Source organism: Astyanax mexicanus, chromosome 5 (assembly GCF_023375975.1).
Source record: "Astyanax mexicanus isolate ESR-SI-001 chromosome 5, AstMex3_surface, whole genome shotgun sequence".
NCBI classification, from domain to species: domain Eukaryota; kingdom Metazoa; phylum Chordata; class Actinopteri; order Characiformes; family Acestrorhamphidae; genus Astyanax; species Astyanax mexicanus.
Window position 1 is genome coordinate 2182501 of NC_064412.1, and position 23735 is coordinate 2206235.

The following is a 23735-nucleotide window of genomic DNA, read 5'->3' on the forward strand; positions in this document are numbered from 1 at the left end:
TAAAGTGCATTAAAAAGAAAAACAGATTTAAAGCAATAATAACAGTACAAGTAGTAGATAATAAGTAACGATAATAAGATAAGGTAAAAAATAAAAAGTGCATTGAAATAAAGTTTTAGATGCTTTAAAATAAAAGCACGAGTAAAAAAGTAGAGTTCTAACCTGGATTTGAAATATTCTACAATTGAGAAGCTTTTAATATTTGCTGTCTGTTCCAGTTTTATGCAGCATATTAACTAAAAGTGAACCTTATAATCCGGTGCTTCTTATGTATGAATTGTATCAGTCTGATATTAAGAAGCAGACCACTAAACCACTCCGCTGAAGTACAGAGTTATACAGGAGTTTCAGTTTAGTTCTCCAGCAGTATTAGCATTAGCCGCTAACCACACTAAGCACATTAAGCGCTAGCTCTTTTGCTGTTCAGAAGTTAGCATTCATGGCCTGTAGCTTGCTGTTAACCCTAGCTAGCACTGCAGGAGCAGCCTTAGCTTTAGCCGCTAACCGTACTAAGGTACTAAGTGCTAACTATTTTGCTATTTTGTTTAGAGGTGAGTATATTGGACTGTAGTCTGCCTGTTTACCGTGTTAAAACAAGCTACGTGGGACATATTGCTAGCTAATATCACTCTGGATTACCGGAACACTCAGGGTTCCTCAGCGGCATTAGCTGCTAACCACGGCTAGCGATAGCGTGGTTAGCTAAGCTGGAAATCTAAGCTTACTGTACATAAACGAAAGCACTTTACTCACCCAAATAAACTGTGTGGATTAACATCCAGCTCTCGATTGAGTTTAAAAGACTTTTTACTGTTTTGTTTACTTAACTTAGCTAAGCTTTACAGATCTCACTCCCCACCCAGTGAAGAGACCTGCTGAATTAGAAGGAAAGCATGGCAACTCCCCTGTTCCTTACTAGTGTCACATAAAATTCACTTACTATCCGGTGCGCCTTATGTATGAAAATTGATCAGAAAAAAGACGTTTATTGCGTTAGTGCGTCTGATAACACGGTGTGCCGTGTAGAGTAAATATCGTCACTGTCCAATGAAAAACACTTATCTCTAAAATACCAATTTAATAGGAGAAAGAAAAAAAAACTTTGTAAACTTTCAATGGAAGTAAATGTAAAAAGAGTTTTCACATTTCAGGTTATTTTGAAGAGTTTCTATTGGTCCGTTCATTAAGAAATTTGAGCACAGTGTAATAGACAGTTTGTCTGTTCAAATTATGTTATAAACTAAAAATTAACAAAAATGTAGAAGTTTTTTTTTTTTTTGTAATAGGACAGCGACGATATACAGTATAAAATCTATATATATATTTTTTTTTATGTGAAAGAAACATTTGTACAGTGTAGTGTATAAGCTGTATTAACGAAAAAACTGCTGAGTTGAGACACCGCTGTGTTGTGTTGAATTGAATTATGAATTTTGTACATTATTATACTCTCATATCAAGCAGTTTTTGATACAATTCTGTTTTACAATCTCTCTCCGTATCATTTGGGCTCATTTGGAGATCCTTTCAGGCAGAGAACAGGTAAAGAGAGTGCACAGTAATTTCATTGTCTCAGAACTGGGTCAGGAGATCATGATTGCATCATATAAGACACTTCCTCTCGTTTTCTCTCTCTCTCTCTCTCTCTCTCATGCAGAGCACTCTCCTTCCCCTGTTCAGCGTCTCCCCCACCTTTTAAATCATCTACCTCTCTGACACCAGCGTTTATCCACCTCTCTCTCTGCACTCGCTCCATTACGTACCCATAGGACCTGATCTCAGCTCAGCCGGCTCGTCCCTCCCGGCTCGTCCCTCCCGGCTCGTCCCTCCCTCTCCGAATCACCGGCGCTGTTTCTTCTCCAGCCGTGGCCTCCGATACAGGAGCTCCCGTCCACGAGGCAGGGCCACCCCGCTGCTTTAAACCCTGCCATTACAACCCGCCCGGCCACTCGCAGTCCACGCAATTATCTTTTTAGCTATAAAGATTTATGCTACGTGACTCAGAACTGAAAAAAAATTGAGACATATTGTGTGTCTGTGTGTTCTATATGAAGGAATAACTCCCCTGGACATGGACGGAAGTAAATAAAATTTATAAAAGGTTGCAGGAATGCAGAACATTTCCAAATAAATTTAATCTGTCCTGCAGGCTTAGGGTGCATAAGTGTCACATCTTCGATATTTGGCCATATTGGAAGGTACTTTGTTCTTTTTTTGTAGGCCAAAATCCTTCTGAGAAAACTTCTTGTGGACAGATGAGACCAAGATAGAGCTTTTTGGTAAAGCATGTAATTCTGCTGTTTACTGCAAATAGAATCAGGCCTACAAAGGAAAAAAGACAGTTCCTACAAATATGATCAATAATAAGCAGCCCCAATCAAGTTCCATGGAAATTCAAGCCGTCCTGCAGGCTCAGGGTGCATCAGTGTTAGCTATTACGAGCCATGCTACATGGCTTTGACGTGAAAAAAATGGATATGTATCTCATGAGACTTTAATGTTCATTTATCTATGGTGCACAACATATTTAAGACGTTTACAACTCATGGCACGCTATAGCTAACTCCCCTGGATGTGGACGGAAGTAAACAAAATTTATGAAAGGCTGCAGAATGAGTCTGGTTGTTAGATAAGCAGTTTCAATCAAGTTCCATTTAAATTCAAGCCGTCCTGCAGGCTCAGGGTGCATCAGTGTCGCATCTTCGAACCTCCATCATGTTTGGCCATATTTGAAGGTACTTTGTTCTTATCATTGTAGGCCAAAATGTATGAAATTAAGTCGAAATCCTTCTGAGAAAACTTCTTAAAATACCAAAAATAGAATCAGGCCTACAAAAACAAGAAGACCATACCTACAAATACGATCAATATGGTTCTAATTTCAGTCTAATGATTCTGATTTTTCTTAATCTATGGTGCACAACATAATCAAGAAGTTCACAACCCATGACACTCTGTAGCTAACTCCCCTGGACGTGGACGGTAGTGAACAAAATGTATGAAAGGTTGCAGGAATGCATGATAAGTCTGGTTGTTGGATAAGCAACTCCAATCAAGTTCCATTTAAATTCAAGCTGTCCTGCAGGCTCAGGGTGCATCAGTGTCGCATCTGTAAGCCTCCAACATGTTTGGCCATATTTGTAGGTACTGTGTATGCGAGAGAGTCAAGACTCCAAGATAAAGCTTTTTTTGGGTAAAGCGCATAATTCTCCTGGTTACCGCAAATAGAATCAGGCCTTCAAAGAAAAGGAGACGTTGCCTACTAATACAATCAAATATGATGAATGTTCTAAGATATGCCGTGGTCTCTGTTACAGGAGCTCTGTGATCTGTTTAGCTATTTCGATCTACGCTACATGACGCCAAAGTGAAAAAATTGAGATGCATTGTGTGTCTCTGTTTTCTACACTAAGCAAAAAGAGCAGAAAGTCAAAACTGCGGACAAATATCAACAATCAACAAGGTTTCAAATCCATCTTTAGAGGTCTTGATGTTCCTATGTCCACGATCAACATAATCAAGACGTTGGCAACTCATGACGCACTGTAGCTAACCTCACTGGACGTGGACAGAAGAGAAAAAATATATGGAAGGTTGCAGGAAAGCAGTCAGGTTGTTGAATCCAAAGAAATTTAAGCCGTCCTGCAGGCTCAGGATGCATCAGTGTCACATCTTTAAGCCTCCAACAAGCCTGTTTGGCCATATTTGTAGGTGCTGTGTTTTTTTGTTTGTAGGCCTCATTCCAAAATGTATGAAAGTAAGTCAAAATCATTCTGAGAAAACTTCTTAAGATTTTGGTAAAGCACCTAATTCTACATTTTTACCGAAAATGGAATCAGACCTACAAAGAAAAGAAGACATTACCTACAAAAAAGGTTCAAAGATGTTCCACAGCCTCGGTTAGAGGAACTTCCATCCTTGAGATGAAAATGAAGACGCATCTCCTGAGATCTTGATTTTCCTTTGTCTACGGTGCACAACATAATCAAGAACTTTACAACCTGTCTGAGGACTTTAGAACCAAAAGTGTGGAAAAATATCAACAATTTTATATGGTTACAAGTTCATTCTTAGAGGTTTTTATGTTCCTTTGTCCACAGTGCACAACTTAATCAAGACACTTACAGCTAACCTCCTTGGACGTGGACGGAAGAGATAAAAAAATATGAACGGTTGCAGGAATGCAGTAAAGTCTGTTCCAAAAAAATTTAAGCCGTCCTGCAGGCTCAGGGTGCATCAGTGTCACATCTTCGAGCTGCCAGCATGTTTGGCCATATTTGTAGGTACTGTGTTCTTTTCATTGTAGGCCTTGTTCTGAAATGTACGAGAGAAAGCTAAGAGACTGAGAGAGTTTTTCGGTAAAGCACATACTACGTACTTTGTTCTTTTCTTTGTAGACCTCATTCCAAAATGTACGAGAATAAGCCAGAATCCTTCTGAGACAACGCTCTGTGGACAGTCAAGTTTCAAAGAAATCAAGCTGTCTTGCAGGCTCAGGGTGCATCAGTGTTAGCTGCAAATATCCAGCAACGTTTGAATTAAATGTAGTGGTTTGGCAGAAGATCCAGGAGGACCTCACTGCTGACACAGATACATAAAAAGCTAGACGTTAGTGTGCCAAAATGTATGATAGTAGGCCAAAATCTCTCTGGAAAAATGTCTTGTAAATAGCATTTTGGTAATGCACCTCATTCTACAGTTTATCTAAATTGGAAGGAGGCATACAAAGAAAAGATCACAATACCTACAGATATGATCAATCAGATACGATGGAGGTTCTAAGATGTACCGTGGCCTCCATCCCTGAGGCAGGGCGCCCCGCTGCTTTAAACCCTGCCATTACCTCCCGCCCGCCACTCACAATCCACACAATTATCTGTTTAGCTATTAGCATCCACGCTACGTGACGCCGAACTGAAAAAAAAAAAAACGAGACGCTCGCAGCTGTCGCCCAAACCCGTCCTCTCCTTCTCCTCCAATAGAAATGGTCTTGTGATCACTAAGAGGCAGCATTTGTCTAAATTGAGCGGCGAGGGGTTTTGGTAAACTCATTTAGCACTCGAGGTCTTAGCAGGTGATTTGAATTAATGATATTTAGCTTTTTAAGCTGAAAAGATTTGTCATGTGTCGCACAGGGCTATTGATTTACGACAGCTGCAGTGATATTTTAATTGAAGTCTAATGAATTGGGGGGATGGGGAGAAAAATGACGCCGAATATGACGGCGGTAGGTGCTGGTAAAAAAAACAAAAAAAAAAGAAAGAGAATAATATGAATGTGTGTTTGATTTTAGAGACTATTGGGTCAGACTAACTCTTTCCAGGTCTGTGTAGATCTGTAGGGAAAAAAAAAATAAGATCACACTTAAAAATGATGAGTTTCTTTAATTTTACCAAATTGAAAACCTCTGGAATATAATCAAGAGGAAGATGGATGATCACAAACCATCAAACCACCAAACTGAACTGCTTGAATTTTTACACCAGGAGTAAAGCAGCATAAAGTTATCCAAAAGCAGTGTGTAAGACTGGTGGAGGAGAACATGATGCCAAGATGCATGAAAACTTTAAAAAATAACAGGGTTATTCCACCAAATATTGATTTCTGAACCTTTTGTTATTTCAGCCATTTCTCATTTTCTGTAAATAAATGCTCTAAATGAGAATATTTTTATTTGGAATTTAGGAGAAATGTTGTCTGTAGTTTATAGAATAAAACAACAATGTTCATTTTACTCAAATATAAACCTATAAATAGAGAAATCAGAGAAACAGATTCAAAAACTGAAGTTGAAGAGCTTGATTAAGCTTAGTTTAACCCTTGTGTTACCTTCAGATTTACCCACATATTTGGTTTATTGTTTGTTGACTACTTAAAAAAGCTTTTGATTTCTTATTTAATGTTGGAGTAACCCTGTTTCTGCTAGATGTTTGTTTCCGTAGCTTTGCTGTGAGAATTTGATTGCATTTAATAAACTATAGTCTTTATTAATAAGTAATAAAATGTATATTAGTGTGAAATAGAAAAATATTATCAGTTGCTGATTGGGGATGGATGAGCCCTGAAAGCTGGAGATTAGTTTAGTGAAGATAGTCACAATTTAATTTTGATTATATATTTTTAATAAATTAACTTAACCCTGCTGTTACCTTCAAATTTACTAGATCTTTTATTCTTGGGTTCATTTTGTCCCAGCTATTTTAACCTCCTGAATTATATAAATTATGTAATTAAAACTGTTATCCAAGCTTTTATTTCACATGCTATATTTGTTTGTTGACTACTTAAATAGCGTTTTATTGTAAATGTTGGAGTAACTGTGTTTCTACTGTCTAGGGAAGACTTTCTGCTAACTGTTTCTGTAGCATTGCTGTGAGGATTTGATTGCTTTCGATAAGCTATACAAATTTTTCACTTTTTTTTAGTAAGAAATAAACTGTGTATTAGTATGTGATAGTAAAAATATCCTGATTAATAGATTGGGGAAGAGCCATGAACTGAGGATATAAATATATATTTGTAAGAAATAAACCGTATATTACTATGTAGTTCATATACATATTTTACATTATATATTTTATATTTGTGTCTTGACAAACTTAAGTAGCCTTTTATATATTATTTTATAAATACGGGAGTAACCCTCTGTCTGCTAGATGTTTTTTTTTTTTTTGAGTTTTGATTGTGTTTGATTGCTTTTATATTACTATATAGGTTATACACATTTTACATTATGCATTTTAGATTTTGCTATAGTTTAATGACTATTTAAATAGTCTTTAATTTTTTTATATGAATACAGGAGTAACCCTATTTCTGCTAGATGTTTGTTTTTGTAGCATTGCTGTGAGGATTTGATTGCATTTGATAAACTATAGCTTTTATTTGTAAGAAATAAACTATATATTACTATATAGGTTATACACATATTTTACATTATGTATTTTGTATTTTGTTATAGTTTATTGACTACTTAATTAGTCTTTACATTTTTTTATATGAATACAGGAGTAACCCTCTTTCGATGTTTGTTTTTGTAGCATTTTGCTGTGAGGATTTGATTGCGTTGAATGAATTATACCCTTTATTATTAAGAAATAAACTACATATTTTGATGTAGTTTATATACGTATTTTATATTATGTATTTTATATTTTCTTATAGTTTAATGACTACTTAAATAGTCTTTCATTGTTTTATATATATGTGGAAGTACCCCTCTTTCTACTAAATGTTTGTTTTTGTAGCATTGCTGTGAGGATTTGATTGCATTCGATGGCCCGGTGTTGACGCGTGTCTTCTTCTTCCACTTCACCTGAGATAAACGCAGTCGCCCGGCCTGAAACGCCCGGCTGCTGCTTTGACTGCCAAATGTAAACTGCATGACGGATCATTGTGTGAAAGACTTGATCTATTTTTTTTCCTCATACTCAGATATGCTTTGATGCTTGTATTCAAATGGCTCCCAAATATTGTCCTATCGACACTCTGCAGTTTAGCATAAGAATGAGGTTTGGATATGTAAAGCCTTTGTGAGCTCCGGGCATCTTGCGAGACATTGATCAGACGTTTTGTTTGTTTGTTTTGTTCCTGTGTAGTTGCACAGTTGGTCTGAACCGCCCCCGCTGACCGTTTGATACGGAGTTATTTCCACGTAAAGCGATAGGGAAGATAAACGACCTATTTTCATATTGCAGCTTGTAGCTGGTAGATAAAACGAGCCGTTAGAGCCAGATAATTGTACCGTGGTCTATTGTAGTCTGCCAGAGGTAGAGTATCACGTTGACGTAGATGTGTTCGCCATCCATTCTTTACAGACATCGTACAGCTGCAAGAAAAAGTATGTGAACCCTTTGGGATTATAATTGTATTTCTGCATAAATTGTTCTTTAAATGTGTTCTGATCTTCATCTAAGTCACAACAATAGACAAACACAGTCTGATTAAACTAAAACCACACACAAAATAAAATTATATGTTTGCATGGTTTTATTGAACACAACATGTTAACATTCAAAAAGTATGGGAACCCCTAGACTAATGGCTTTTTTAAGAGCTAATTGGATCCAGGATGTGATGAGATGTGATAGATGTGTTGCTTAAAGCTTTAAAGCTGTCCTGCCCTATAAAAATAAACATATATACACACCAGTTTTGAGTTTGCTGTTCTTAAGGAGCTTCTTAATTGCTTGATGTGAATTATGCCTCTCGCACAAAAGATCAAGCTCTCCGAAGATCTACTGTACGTTCAAGATTTGTTGACTTGCATGAAGCTGGAAAGGGTTAAAAAATTATATCTAAAAGCCTTGATGTTCACGTGTCCACGGTAAGACAAACAGACGCTGTACAAATGGAGAAAGTTCAGCACTGTTGCTGCTACTCTCCCTAGGCGTGGTAAAGTCCTGTAAAGGTGACTGTAAGAGCACAGCACAGTGCAGAATGATCAATGAGGTGAGGAAGAATCCTTACCTCAGAGTGTCAGCTAAAGACTGGTACATGCCATGACATATTTATAGACAAATAAAACCATGCAAACATATAATTTTGTGTGGTATTAGTTTAAGCAGACTGTGTTTGTCTATTGTTGTGACTTAGATAAAGATCAGAACACATTTAATGCCGATTTATGCAGAAATCCAAGTATAATCCCAAAGGGTTCACATACTGTTTTTTCTTCTTTTTCTTGCAACTGTACACAACTGACAAACTTATTTTCTCATGTTTAAGGTATATCTCTATCCAACGTGACCATAGTCCAGCTCTGTTTTCTTACAGCAGCGACGGGGAGGGCTTTTCTCAGAGATTTATTGATTCACCCGTGTTGGAAAGACACTCCACAACATTGATAATAAAAAGCTCCAGTCCAGCCACGAGTTCTGTGTTTTTTGTTTTTGGTTGTGTGTTGTGATGCTATAATGCTTCTAAAGAAGACTCGCATTGAGACAGACCTCTCTCCTGTCTGTGGAAATACTGTACGTATTGCTGTTGATGTTCCTGTTGAAGGTTGCTGGAAATCTTTTAACAATAAAACACTGCTGAACAGAGTTTTACACTGAGCACTAGTGGAAGGAATAGAACATATATCATCACTTTTATTTATTTTTTTGCTGTTTTTCACTGTTTGTTCTTCACCTTGTATCGTTATTTCACGATGGATGGATCAGTAGATGCTAGAACAGTACCTTTAGTCTGCAGGAACATTTAAAAAAAAAATAGAATATCATTGAAAAGTTACTGTATTTCAGTAATAATTTATTTTATATGGCGTACAGCCTATGAAAACCCAAAAATCAGTGTCTCAGAAAATTGTAATATTATATAAGGCCAATTGGTAGTTTTGGCAGTGTGGGCAGTGTGCCAAGTCCTGCTGGAAAATGAAATCTGCATCTCTATAAAAGTTGTCATCAGCAGAGGGAAGCTGTAAGATATGAAGTGCTGTAAGATTTTGTGGGAAAACAAAAAACTGCACTGACTTTAGACTTGATAATAAAACACAGTGGATCAACACCAGCAGATGACAGACATGTCTCTCCAAACCATCACTGATCATCAGTAAATTTTACTTTATTTCATTTGTAAATCAAGGGAGCAGAGTCTGGAGGAAGAGTGGAGAGACACACAGTCCAAACTGCTCGAGGTCTAGTGTGAAGTTTCCACCAATCAGTGATGGTTTGGAGAGACATGTCATCTGCTGGTGTTGATCCACTGTGTTGTTGTAGTTGAGTTTGTGGTTGATTTAACTGTATTGTACTATAAGAAACTTCTTCTACATGCTGTCCATTGTTTGAACAGCCTGAACCCTTTGAACCCTCTGACCTCTTAATGTGGGCACTGAAATGAAAAGTAAACTCCTAGCTCTCTCGATGTACTGAAACAGGCCTTAGTTCCATCACTTCAGAGCAAATCAAACATACTTTAAATAAATCACATTAGTTAGGTAGTATGTTGTCCAAAACCCAACCTCTGCCAACATCCACACAATGTGGAATTCTAACACTGTTTAAATTTTACAGTTACATTGTTAGTAGTAAGTCATGCTTATCTCGTGTTAAGTAATCAAAAGTTATTTTCGTGTTGCAGTTTAATGTCAACACAACGTTGATTGATCAATTGATCAATCCAGTGTTGGTTTTAATTGTTATGTGACCAAATGTCAATGTCAGCTTTGGACTTCAATCTGATTCTCAATTTTAGCTCTAGTTCAACATCTGCCTGATGTTGGAGCTTAATGTCTAGGCAGTGTTTGTATTCAACAGCTGAGTGAATTTAATTTCCATTAAAATTTTAACATCTGTCTGATTTACAACCAAAAATAAACATCTGTCTAATGTTAGAGCTTAATTTCATCCCCATGTTGGTTTTAATGGATATGTGAATTTAACGTCTGATTTGACTTTGATTTTCAACCAAAGTTAAAGGTCTGTCTAATGTTAGAGCTTAATGTCAACCCAATGTTGGTTTTATTGAATAAGTGACGTGATTTCTTACCAAAATGTAACAATTGTACCAAACGTAACAAATTGTAACAAATGTACCAAAATGTAACAACTCAATTTCAGTTATAATTCAACATTTGTCTAATTAAAGCCCCCAATGTTGCTTTTAATGGATATGTGACTTGATTTCCCACCAAATTTCAAGATGTGCCTGACATTAGCATTCAATGTCAAACCAATGTTGATTTGAGTCATTTGAGTTCGATTGCCAACCAAAATTTTGCGTCTGTAAAACTTTGGTTTAAACATCCATTTGATTTTCATCAAATCTCCACTTATTTCTATAACTCTGTTTGTTTAGTATTTGAGCTTGATGCCTACTCACTGTTGAATTTTGACAGATACATGACTATGACTTTGATTTTCTCAAACCAGAATGAAACGTCTGCCCAATCTGAAGTTTTTTTGTCGACTCAAAGGTAGTTTTTAACTAAAATTCAAGATCTTTCTGAATTCAGATTAAATCGCGCTCTAATGCCTGATGGCTCTTTCTTCAGGCCTCTAGTCATCATTCCTCTGGTAGAATGGAAATTGATTGGTTGATTACTTTGTGTAATTGTTTATTACCTGTCTCTGTATCTCTATAGAGATATATAGAGATATCTCTGAAGATACCCGATGTTTGTGATTGTAGCATCACTTTACAGCAGCTTTGATGTGTTTTGTCACATCACCTGCACAGCTTTGGTGTTTCAGCAGCGTTTTGCTCCTTCAGCTGAGCGTTTGGCAGCGGCGTCTCCCTGATGGAATCGCGCTCTGACAGGTGTTTTCAGCTGCGTGTGGTAATTATTCATTCATAAGCGATGCTTTTTGTTTGTGTCTCCCTGCAGAGCGAGAAGGCAGCACTCCCGGCGTGGTGAACTGAAGACGAGCGAGTCCTCGGAGAAGGTAAACAGAAGATTATTTATTGTAGCGCAGCGGTTCTGGGAGGGCCGGCTGCTTGCGTTGAACTGGTTTAATGAATAACTTGATTTGGTGCAGTTCACTTGTTTGTGTGTTTTTGTCCCAGCGGGGGGAAAAATGAGAGGTCATTTTGTTTTGTCAGGGCTTACGGCCAAACAGATAAGAGGGGCCGGCGTTCACGGCTGCTTTTCAGGCCTAATAAACCAACCATTTTTACTCAAGTACACATTATACGCTTTCAGAGATTGAGAGGGCTTTATCTCAGTGACTCGATTTTCTGAGAAAGCTTGGTTTTGTAGAGAAACTCAGTGTCTGCAGAGCTTCATCATTTTATTTATTGTTTTATTTATTTGGATCCTCATTAGCTTCAATTGCAATATCAGCTATTCTTCCTGAGGTACAACTAACATCTCATACAAAACAAATAATATAAATCACACGTCATAGTAAAATGCACATAACAAAAGTTCTATACAAACAACTAAATTTACAACATAAGCATTTAAAACAAAAGGAAAGACGAGTAAAAAATCGAATTGTATACTAAATGTACACAAATTCATACACAACACTTTTTTTAAGAAAATAACTGGTATGATTGGATTGTTGAATGAATGGATGGATATATGGATAGATGGCTAGGTTTGGTGGGGGGATGAATGGATGGATGGATGGATGGATGGATGGATGAGTGGGCTGACAAACATAGAGTTCAATGTTACAATGGACAGACAAATCTCCCCAAACTACAAATCACATACTAATACTGAATTTACTGACAGGAATAAAAAAAAACTGAAAAAAAAGAAGTGTAGAGATCCGTTGAATCCCTCTCTGTGATCTAAATTACTTCTTTATCCATCTTACCATCTATCAGTTTGTCTGTCTGTCCAACTACCTATACCTTTACATGTCAGATCAGTTGTTCAAATGTTCAAAAGTCTGTGTGTCTGTCTGTCTGTCTTTCTGTCTGTCAGTCTAGCCAGCCAGCTATCCATCCTGTCTGTCTGTCTTTTATTCTGTCCGTCCAAGTGTCGGCCTATTTCTCTATCCATCCATCCATCTGTCCATCATCCTACTGTCAATTCTTCATCCAACTGTCTATTTTTCTGTCTAACCATCCATTTATCCATACAGTCATCATCCCACACTCTGTCTCTTTCTGTCTCTGTCCATCCATCGATCTATCGATCTATTCAAGTGTCTGTGTCTCTGTGTCTCTATCCATCCATCCATCCATCCATCCTTCCGTTTATCATCTTACTGTCTAACTATCCATTCACCCATTCCTCCACCATCTGTCTGTGTCCATCTGTGTTTCTCCATCCGTCCATGTCTGTCTGTCTGTCTGTCTCAGTATGCATCCATCTATGCATCCATCTATCCATCCATCCATTCACCCAACTGTCTTTTTTTCTGTCTCTGTCCATCCATCCATCTATTAATCCATTCAAGTGTCTATCTCTGTCTCCATCCATCCAGCCATCAATCCATCCAAGTGTCTGTCTCTGTCTCTGTCTCTTTCTCCATCCATCCATCCATCCATCCATCAATCCATCCAAGTGTCTGTCTCTTTCTCCATCCATCATCCATCCATCCATCCATCCATCCATCCAAGTGTCTGTCTGTCTCTTTCTCCATCCATCCATCAATCCATCCAAGTGTCTGTCTCTTTCTCCATCCATCCATCCATCCATCCATCCATCCATCCATCCACCATCAATCCATCCAAGTGTCTGTCTCTGTCTCCATCCATCCATCCATCCATCCATCCTGTAATCTGTAAGCATTAGTCGTTGTTGTCCGTGTGATCTTAAATTCCTGCTCATTTTAATAAACAGTTGCTTTATTTTATCCAGCAAAAATCTAACACATTATAAAATGTGAGTTGTATACAATTTGGCACATTTTAAATGTGTCCTGTATTTTAATTGTATTATTTTATTTTTATTTATTGATTTATTTATTTTTTTTATTAGGAACTGAACTGAAACTGAACAAAAGGATTTGTTTACACAAGATCAACAACATGTTATTTTAACAAGGTCCCAAACTGTTGCTCACAGCTGTACATACAATAAATCCATTCTGTACGTACACACACATACATATACATATATACACGTGTGTGTGTGTGTGTGTGTGTGTTTGTGTGTGTGTCAGGGGAAAGGGACTTCCCATTCTTTCCCATGATCTCACTCCTAAACACACCCTCTCTCTCTCTCTCTCTCTCTCTCTCTCTCTCCCTCCGTCATTTCTCTACAGTAACTTGTCTTAATTGTGATTCTCTCTACCTGAGTTTCTTCCCAACACTAGTAAACAGTGTTAGCGTTGGGAAGGGCGTGTGGATCAGGCGCCGGCGGGAGTCGCGTCTTTGTTCTTCAGTTTAGAGCCATAAATCACACCAATCACCATCCCTCACCTCCTCTAAACTGCCTGCATGAAGAAGCTGAAGAGGAGGAAGCACTGAACACACACACACACACACTCTTTCTTTTTCTCTTTCTTTTGTCTCTCACTCCTCACTTTTCCTGTAGAAACAGAATCAGGATATGTAGAGATGTGCTGTTGGCGTTTGGCCACGTTTACTCCAGAGTAGAACTTCCTCCAGACTTGAGTCTACACTACGTCTTTAATTCAGGCCTTAAAGGAGAACTCTGGTGTAAAATGTACTTTTGTTGTAGTAAAACATGATAAAAAGTTCTTATCTTTGATGAATAGCTCACCTCCGCTCTCCCACAGCGTTCAGAGATCCAGAAATATTAACAGTTTGTCCAAAACACCCTTCAGACTGGGAGACAAAGAAATAAATCACTTTTTACACCGTTATCCAGCGTTAAGTAGCTCCACACCTCCTTACTAGAATCCAGAGAGCCCTGACATTTAAAATTAGGCATTAATAACTTAAAAAGTGCAGAAGAAGCTCATTAAAAACCCAAAAATCACTGTTTACCTCCTATAACACTACTAGCTTTAGCTCCAAGGACTGCCATTACTACGTTGACTACGTAGACTCCACGTAGCATAGCAGACTACGTACAGGTGAATCTCAAAAGATCATTGAAAGGTTATTTTATTTCAGTAATTCAGCCAATGAAAACCCAAAAATCAGTTTCTCAGAAAATTAGAATATTATATAAGACCACTTGGTGCTTTTTGCAGTGTGGGCAGTGTGCCAAGTCCTGCTGGAAAATGAAATCTGCATCTCCATAAAAGTTGTCAGTAGCAGAGGGAAGCTGTAAGATATGAAGTGCTGTAAGATTTTGTGGGAAAACAAAACTGCACTGACTTTAGACTTGATAATAAAACACAGTGGATCAACACCAGCAGATGACAGACATGACTCTCCAAACCATCACTGATTGGTGGAAACTTCACACTAGACTAAAGGCACAAAATAAGTGTTTTGCTATTTTTGTTGTTTATACGGTTTCCCAGCTTTGACTAGAGTTATTTACCAGTTTAAAGGCATATAAACCAGTTTTAATGTGCTGGATTTGGCACATTTTGCACATTTCTCAGCCTGTTTTAATTCAGCCGTATTTTCTTCTGAAAGAAGAATTGCATTCTGTTCTGTCAAAAAGAGTCTTGACAGTTTAGTTTTGTGTACTGAACTCTTCATTATTAGTTTAGTTTAGTTTTTGCGAAACATATTCGACATTAGAAATGATTAAAAATAGATAATAATGCAAAGAAGAAAACAACACATCTTATCCTAATTAATACAAACCTAAAAGGCTAAAGCTTTAGCTTTAGCTTATTTAGCATACCCTTTTTGCCTATCTAATATATTTGCTTTATACATTATCTGTGCAATATTTAGGTCTACTAAATCACAGAATTAAAAGCATGTTATTTTAATGAATAATTTGTTGGTTGGTTCTTAGTAGTTTGCTTGATTAATAAACCCTATAGCTGTCCTCTGTAGTGATTGGGTGATTGGATTTGTATTTGTTTTGTATGTGCTTGCCCACATCTCCACACAGTAGGTCGTATACAGCACTATGATGGAACAGTACAGTAAATATAGTGACTTCTGATTCAAAAGCTTTTTTTTTTGTTTTTAGATATGGTTTATGTTGTGTTTATCACACCCAGAAATGTATTTTCGTACACTCTTTTTTAATTTTTCTATTTTTCAATATCATTGATAATTGATAATCCACTATACAGAGATCAAAACCAGCCAAAACAACACAAATAAGGACAAAATATGCATTCTGTGAGAATTTTTTTTTGGTGCTTAACTTTGTTGGCTTTCTTCACCGACAGCAGTTTTTAACTCCCTTGTTTTAAGTGTGTTTTGTGAAACGAATGTTCACTAAGAGAAATGTTTTCCCACTGTGCCGTGCCGCCTGTGTGACAATCTGAAATATTGAACATCTCAACGCCTTTACACCCGATTATTTACCCTATTTGCATAGTCCCTTCTTCTTCCGCAGCACCTCGGCACAAGTCAATTCCGGAGCTAAAACCAAATGAAAAGTTGCATATTGATGCGCGTTAGGGCACAGGGGTGGATAAGCGGCCATGTAATAGTTCTAGCGAGTGCGTTTATTGCTTACTACCCCAAAAAAAAGTCATTTCTGTGTATCAGCATCAAGCTGAAAATTGCTATGCATTAGCATTAGCAGTTGGTAAGCTCCTAATTTCGCCGTGTCTCCAGCTGACTGTGTTTCTATGCATTTAGAAGCGCTTTGATTCTGAAGGGCTGGATTAATCGCTTTTTTCTCCGCGTGCAGCGCCGACCAACATAATAAACAAGTCGGCGTGGCTAAAGTGGCGGGTGGAGGGTTCGGGGAGCCGAGAGCGGAGCAGGGGGGAGGAGGGTCGTCTCTAAAAGAGAAGAAGAAGAGTTTCCGCAGCCGCCGGCGCTGTAGCGGCAGAGTGTGCCCTTTATTCACACTCTGAGAGTGACGCAGTGTGTACTCAGCTCCAAGTCGCAGGTTTTATTTTATTATTAACTAAAAAAAGGACGGAGCTCCTCTGGGAGATGTTGGAAAAGCAAAACCAACAAACAAAAGAAAGGGATGAGTAAGCAAACCGGCCTTATTTTACCTTCTTTTATTTTTACTTTAGCATTGTTTATTGGTCTGTGTCAGATGTGTACCATCCCAATTCAGGCCTTAAAATTTATCTTAAAGTCTTTTTTTAAGGTGCTTGAAAGCAAAGGTGTCAAGTAACAAAGTAGAAATACTTCATTATATTACTTAAGTATAAATATTTGCTATCTATACTTTAGTGGAGTTTTTTTTTTTTAGATGACTTTTTAATTCTACTCCTTCTTTTATTGTGCATTTATCGGTACTTTCTACTCCTTATATTTTAAAAATAATAGTGGTTACTCCTATTTCATTTCGGCTTGATTTGATTCTGGCTGGTGAAATCGTTAGTGCACTATTGGCCCCTGTAGTGCGGCCCAGGTTTCTGTTTATAAGGTCATTTTTTTCTTACATTACTTTTACTTTTATACTTTAAATAGTTTTAAAAGCAGTACTTAAATAATTTTACTTAAGTAAAAAGTTTGATTCTTCAACTACAGAAGAAATTTATACCTTAAAAAATAATTAGAAATAATTTAGAAAATGTACAGTGAAGATAGTGAAGAGTGAGAGAGCAGCTAAAACAGTGTTATTAAAAGATAAAATTAAGATGTAAAATAAAGTTCTTTAGCTGATACTGAAGTGAATCACAAAGTAAGACCGAGAACGCACAGAGAGGCTGAACAGAGAATCAGAGAGTTTTATTTTATTATTAACTAAAAAAAGGACGAGCTCCTCTGGGAGATGTTGAGAAAGCAAAATCAATAAACAAATGAAAGGGATGAGTAAGCAAACCGGCCTTATTTTAGTTTCATTTTTTTTAGTTCAGCATTGTTTGTTTATTAGTCTGCGTCACATGGATGTCGGCCTATTTTAGGTCTTAACATTTATCTTAAATCCTTTTTTTAAGGTGCTTGAAAGCAAAGGTGTCAAGTAACAAAGTAGAAATCCTTCATTATATTACTTAAGTAGAAATTTTTGGTATCTATACTTTAGTGCACTAATTATTTTCATAATAAACTCGTTAGTGCACTGTAGGCCCCTGCAGTGCAAAGTCAAAGTCAAAGTGGTTTTTATTGTCATTTCAGCTATATACAGAGTACACAGTAAAACGAAACAACGTTCCTCCAGGGACCATGGTGCACATAAACACAGTGTAGACAGAACAATAGTGCAACAGTACAAAAGTGCAGACAGACAATACAACACAATACAGACAAAGAATAATAAATAACAAGACAATGTGCAAATTATGCAGTGTGCAAAAAAGACCAGTGAGGTAGTAATTACTCTATTACACAGTGTGCAATAGAGTCCAGTGAGGTAGTAGGGTTTTTAGTGCTTTCCATTTTCTGGGGTAAGTGGGGTAAGAGTGTGTGTGCATGTACAGAACAACCATCAGTTCAGTCTCTGCAGTTGAGGAGTCTGATGGCTTGGGGGTAGAAGCTGTTGCAGAATCTGGTCGTGCTGGACCGGATGCTGCGGTACCTTCTTCCCGAAGGCAGGAGGGAGAACAGTTCATGTGAGGGATGAGTGGGGTCATTCACGCAGGCTTCTGGTGATAATGTCATTTATTCTTACATTACTTTTACTTTTATCCTTTAAGAAGTTTTAAAAGCAGTACTTTTATAATTGTATTACTAATACAATGTTATTAAAAGTTAAAGTTAAGATATAAAATGAAGTGCTTTAGATGCTGTTGAAGTAAAGTGCAAAGTAAGACAGAGAAAAGAGATTTAGATGATTTAATTGTCCACATCTGAACCGAGATGCATCTAAGGTTTGGACAATTTTATCAAATTTCCCTACAAAATGTGGGAAAATTGGAATGTGGTTATAGAGCCACTTCATACTTAATTGTTTGGTTGGTTTGCTGTGAGAGAACACTTTGATTTTGATGGTTTGGCCTTTTAAACCAATTACTTAAAGTTAAGGCAGTATATAATCATCACCCATCACCCATTAAACTATAAAAAAAAGAAAAATAAGCAGAAAATCTAGAAATTTTAAATGTTGGTACACTGTAACCTGGATAAGCTGAATTTACTTACATTTTTCAGGAAACCGGTTGCCTTAAGATTTCTTTTTTTTTTCCATTATTTTTTACTGGAAACTTGACTAAAAATTAAAATTTTGATCGTAACATTTTATTATGCTTTGCATAATGATCCTACTTTGACTGTGATGGTCAGGTAAATAAAAAAAAAAAAGATTTGTATTTCGTCTTCCTTTTTTATTTAATTTAAGCAAAATATAGATTTGAAATACTCATATAAAATTAAATGAAGAAAAATCTATAGAGTGAACAGTATTGAGTGCAGGACTTAAAATAGAAGAACCCTCCAGAAACACTAATTCAGACCCAATTTAATTCAGACACATTTTATTCAGCCATTACAATAAATTACATAATAATCAAGATAAACAAGATAAACCATAGCAAAATCATTATTATTTGGCTGTTTAACTATGTTTATATATTTATATATTTGTGCCCGGCCAAAAAAAGGGGAAAATAAATAAATAAATAAATAAATGAATAAAAGCTGCTTTGGAGAACAGCCATATAAACATTCTTCTCTAATTTGTTACGATTTTTTATTAGTCCTTTTCATGTTAAGATATATATATATATACATATATATATATATATATATATATATATATATATACATATATATATATATATATATATATATATATATATGTATATATATATATATATATATATATATATATATGTATATATATATATATATATATATATATATATATATATATATATATATACATATATATATATATATATACATATAAATATATTCTGCTCCCCCTTAAACTGTCACTTAAGTACTGCTTAAACGTCTTCAGTCCTGCAGTCTGCATCAAATTAACTAAGAGTAAAATAAATAAATATATAAATAAAAATAAGCGTAAAATAAGACATCCCTCACGAAACAAGATCCTGTTTCTCCTTTAAAAAAAAAAAAACATCTGAGCAAATTCTAATAATGGATCTATTAGAGGAGAGATCTGTCGATACGGAGCGCGATTAATCCCGGCCTCGTGCGCGAGAGCTTCGGTGCGGCGAGTCTGACAGCGCGACGGCGTGATGCTCTCGTGACAGAACCTCGGAGCAGCGTGGAGCGCGGAGGTGACGGCGAGGCGCGGGGCTGACGAGTTGTCTTCGGCGAGATGAAAGTGAAATACGTCCAGAAGAAAAAGAAGAAGAAGAAGAAGAAAAAAACGTAGAGAGTGAACGAGAGAGCGCGTGTCATCTTGTGAGACGAATATAAGCTCAGTTTGTCTGCGTTTCATCTGGAGATGTACACTCCTGTTTTTTTTTCTTCTTCTTCTTATTTTTCTTGTGTTTTTGACTCTTTTTCTTTTTTCTTTAATAGTGAACTCACGAACGCCTGTGTTGACACAAATGGAGATGGCCGTGTTTTTAAGTGGGTCAAACGGAGTGATGAAATTACGCATCAGAAGAGAACCTGCCCGGGTTTTGCTTGGCTGCTTTATTTTGGTTTCGTTTCTTCTTTTTCTTTAAGCTCGGCGCATGCTCCACTGCTCCACTGCACTCGTCTCTCGGTCACAAGGAAATTTACACATCGCATTAAAATACAAGGTGCTGAGACATGCTCTGTGAGCCGTGCCCAAGAACAACCACTTTTTTTGGTTCTTGGTTCCATGATGAGACGTTTCTGTAAATGTCTATAAAAGTATGAAATATGAAAATTTATTTCCATTGACCAAAAGCTTTAACCATAACTTTAACAGACTCTTTAAACAGTTATATCTTTTTTACACATCATAATTAATAATTGTTACCTTGAAAAAGTGCTGCCACTATGATTGGGAGATTGCTGGTTCAAATCCCGGTCATGCAGCTTGCCATCAGCTGCCAGAGCATACTGGGAGAAAATGGGGAGAAAAGAAACATTAGTCACTTTATTGCTTATTCTCCCCAATTTACACAATCAATTACCTCATTAGGACTCCCCCTATCACTAGTGATTCTCCTTTAACACCAGGAGGGTAAAGAAGACTGAAGACTAGCACACGCCTCCTCTGACACATGTGAAGTCAGACTCCGCCTCTTTTTGAACTGCTGCTGATGCTGTAGCATTGCCGAATAGAATCATCCCAGCGCTAACGCTCGGATGAAAGCAGCGCAGCAACTCGGTTCTGATACATCAGCTCACAGATGCAGCCTTGTGCTGATCCACATCACCCTAAGAGTAATGAATAGGGGAAAGAGAGAGCGCCATCTACTGTACTGTACCCACCCAGAGAGAGAGCAAGAACTATTGTGCTCTCTCAGGACTCTGGCAGCTGATGGTGAACTATCTGAACTATATTTGTGCCATTCAGAGCACGCTGCATTAGTTGTTCAGGTATCCAGGTAAAGCCTTTGTTGAAAGGAAACTCCCAGGAGGACTTATTAGACATCCTGTATTATTTTAGTGATTATAGCGCATCAGTCAGGTATGTATTGTGCATCGCACAGCTGGATTTAGGGCATGTCTGTTTGTCTTTGGTATCATGCAAAAAAAAATAAATAAATACACCTTGCACGGCTCGAAATGCAACACAAAAGGCATGTACTAATTCTCTTTATTAATCATAGGTGTGTTTTGGATGTAAGGTGAAATAAACCAATCAGAGTGCCAGGTGCCATTCCCTTTAAGAGCCAGGTGTGCTGTGACTTTGGCACAATCTTATCTTATTTTTTGCACATCTAAGCAGAGCAAGAGTTAAATAAAAATGTATATATTACAATATATGAACACTGTTGACCCATACTCACAATTCTAATTAAGATTTTCCCTTTTCCAATTTTTTATTATTATTATTATTATCATTTTCCCCCCTCAGTTTTCTATTTTCTCCTCTTCCCAATTGGATGACTGGTACTGCACACAGTAATGTGCTAGCTTGGTGGCCCCAGTTATCAGCTATTTCAGTCAAAATATTGGAAATCTAAGTTTACTGTAAATTAATGCAAGTTTTAAGGAGAGAAAAGTTTGTAGATTAACATCCAACATTTATTCAACTTTGGAAAAAAAAAATGGGTTTATAGAAATGACAGTTTTGGTTACTTAGGCACCCAGTGGTAAGACCTGCTGAATTTGAAGAGTCCCCTATTATCGGCCACCTTAATTTCTGCTTAAAATCCCCTATATTAACAGTTCATATATGTATATACATATACGGTCGGTCGGTTGATAGATCGATAGATCGATAGATCGATAGATAGATAGATAGATAGATAGATAGATAGATAGATAGATAGATAGATAGATAGATAGATAGATAGATCGATTGATAGATCGATTGATAGATCGACAGATCGATAGATAGATAGATAGATAGATAGATAGATAGATAGATAGATAGATAGATAGATAGATAGATAGATAGATCGATTGATAGATAGATCGATAGATCGATCGATAGATCGATAGATAGATCGATCGATAGATCGATAGATAGATCGATAGATCGATAGATAGATCGATAGATAGATCGATTGATAGATCGATAGATAGATCGATAGATAGATAGATAGATCGATAGATAGATCGATAGATAGATCGATTGATAGATCGATTGATAGATCGATTGATAGATCGATAGATAGATAGATCGATAGATCGATAGATCGATAGATAGATCGATAGATAGATAGATCGATAGATAGATAGATCGATAGATCGATCGATAGATAGATCAATCGATCGATAGATAGATAGATAGATAGATAGATAGATAGAATATCAATGCACACTTAAGTAACACATAACACACTCTTTATCTCTTCAACAAATAGTTATTTAGGTTCTTTTATGTCATCACCAGAAGAACCCTCAGTGTAGGAGTTTTATTTTTAGGTGTTTGAGAGAGAAAATAAGCTGCGTTAGGAATGCACAGTAGTGCTGGGCGATATAAGTAAAATCATATAATCACGATATGGAATATAACAATATATATCACGATAACAATATATATCATGATATACCACATTTGAGCATGTTTTCAGTTATTCTTTGAAAAATGACAGAATGATTTCAGTAATTGCTTACTTTTTTCCAACTTTGTTTTAAAGTGACATTAAACCAAACTTTCACAAATGAGAATTACTACCTTTTAGTGCAGCAATATATATATATATATTTATCAAATGAAAACAGATGAGGTAGATGCAGTAGCTATTTTTATTAATTTGAATTAAAATAAACTCAATAAAAAAAAAAAAAAAGTGTTCGCCAAATAACGTAAAGCAGCGTCACGTCGCAAAAAAAAACACATTATGAAGCTTTTTAGTGAAGATTACTTTATTATCACTTACTATATAAACCGAGTTTATGCAAAGTGACCACGCCAATACACAATTTCATCGTAGCCTGCTTTATGTTTGCATGAATAATTGATGAAATTACTGTAGAAACGATAGAGACGATAGAAGGTAAGTAACACGATAGACACTTTTCTATCATCCCCACGATATTTATCATCATATCGCACAGCACTAATGCACAGTGCATTAGATTACAGCCCACTGCTATAAAAAAATAATATATAAAAATAAACCGAAGGCTTTTTTTTGGGTCAGGCAGTTTCGGCAGCGTTCCTAAACTCAGAGCTCGGCGAGGTCCAGCCAAACACAGCATACAGTATAATCCCAGAAAACTCATTAACTTTGGCATTTGTTGTTCCTTTAGTTTATATTGAGCATGAAGTGATTTCAACAAATAGCGTTTTGGCACGGCTTCACCTCCAGCTCGTCTATTTGAGGAAGCAAAATCCCTTTTAGGGATAAAGCACCTGGACCAGCTGCTTAATGGAATAGACCGAACATTATGTAAATAAACAGCTTGCATTTGAAGGTTTGTGAGAGCGAGAGAGTGAGTGAGTGAGTATATCAGAGAGAGAGAGAGAGAGAGAGAGAGAGAATGATGTGAGAGCTGTTGAAAGCGGAAAGCTGTGGATGAGGAATGAGGAGGAAAGTTTTCTCTGGTTTTCTCGACTCCTCTGAAGAACGCCGCTCACTCTGTGAGTTTGTTTGCTCTCAGATCGAGACCCGCACTCGTCTCGGGTATAGATGTGATGATTCTGAAAGTGCAGGATGATTAAAAGAGAGAAACAAAGGCTCATTCTGAGACGGAGGAGCTCAGAGAGACGGCCTTTCTCAGTCTCTGTTTTCTCTGTTTGTTGCCCAGTCATGAAAAATAGCTTAAAAAAAAAAGTATCGTACAAATCTACAGTCAGACTCTACTGGAGGAAAAGCTGC

General features: G+C 36.9%; 1 protein-coding gene across 7 annotated transcripts in view; it reads left to right on the forward strand.

Annotated features, from left to right (window-relative positions):
• The window catches only part of foxp1b (forkhead box P1b), a 409787-nt gene that overhangs the window by 144653 nt on the left and 241399 nt on the right, over positions 1–23735 (forward strand). For all 7 annotated transcript variants that reach the window (XR_007439200.1, XM_049479473.1, XM_049479470.1 and 4 more), the window contains one exon: positions 11327–11384. The gene's annotated coding sequence lies outside the window, so the exon portion shown is untranslated. The remainder of the gene's footprint in view (positions 1–11326; positions 11385–23735) is intronic.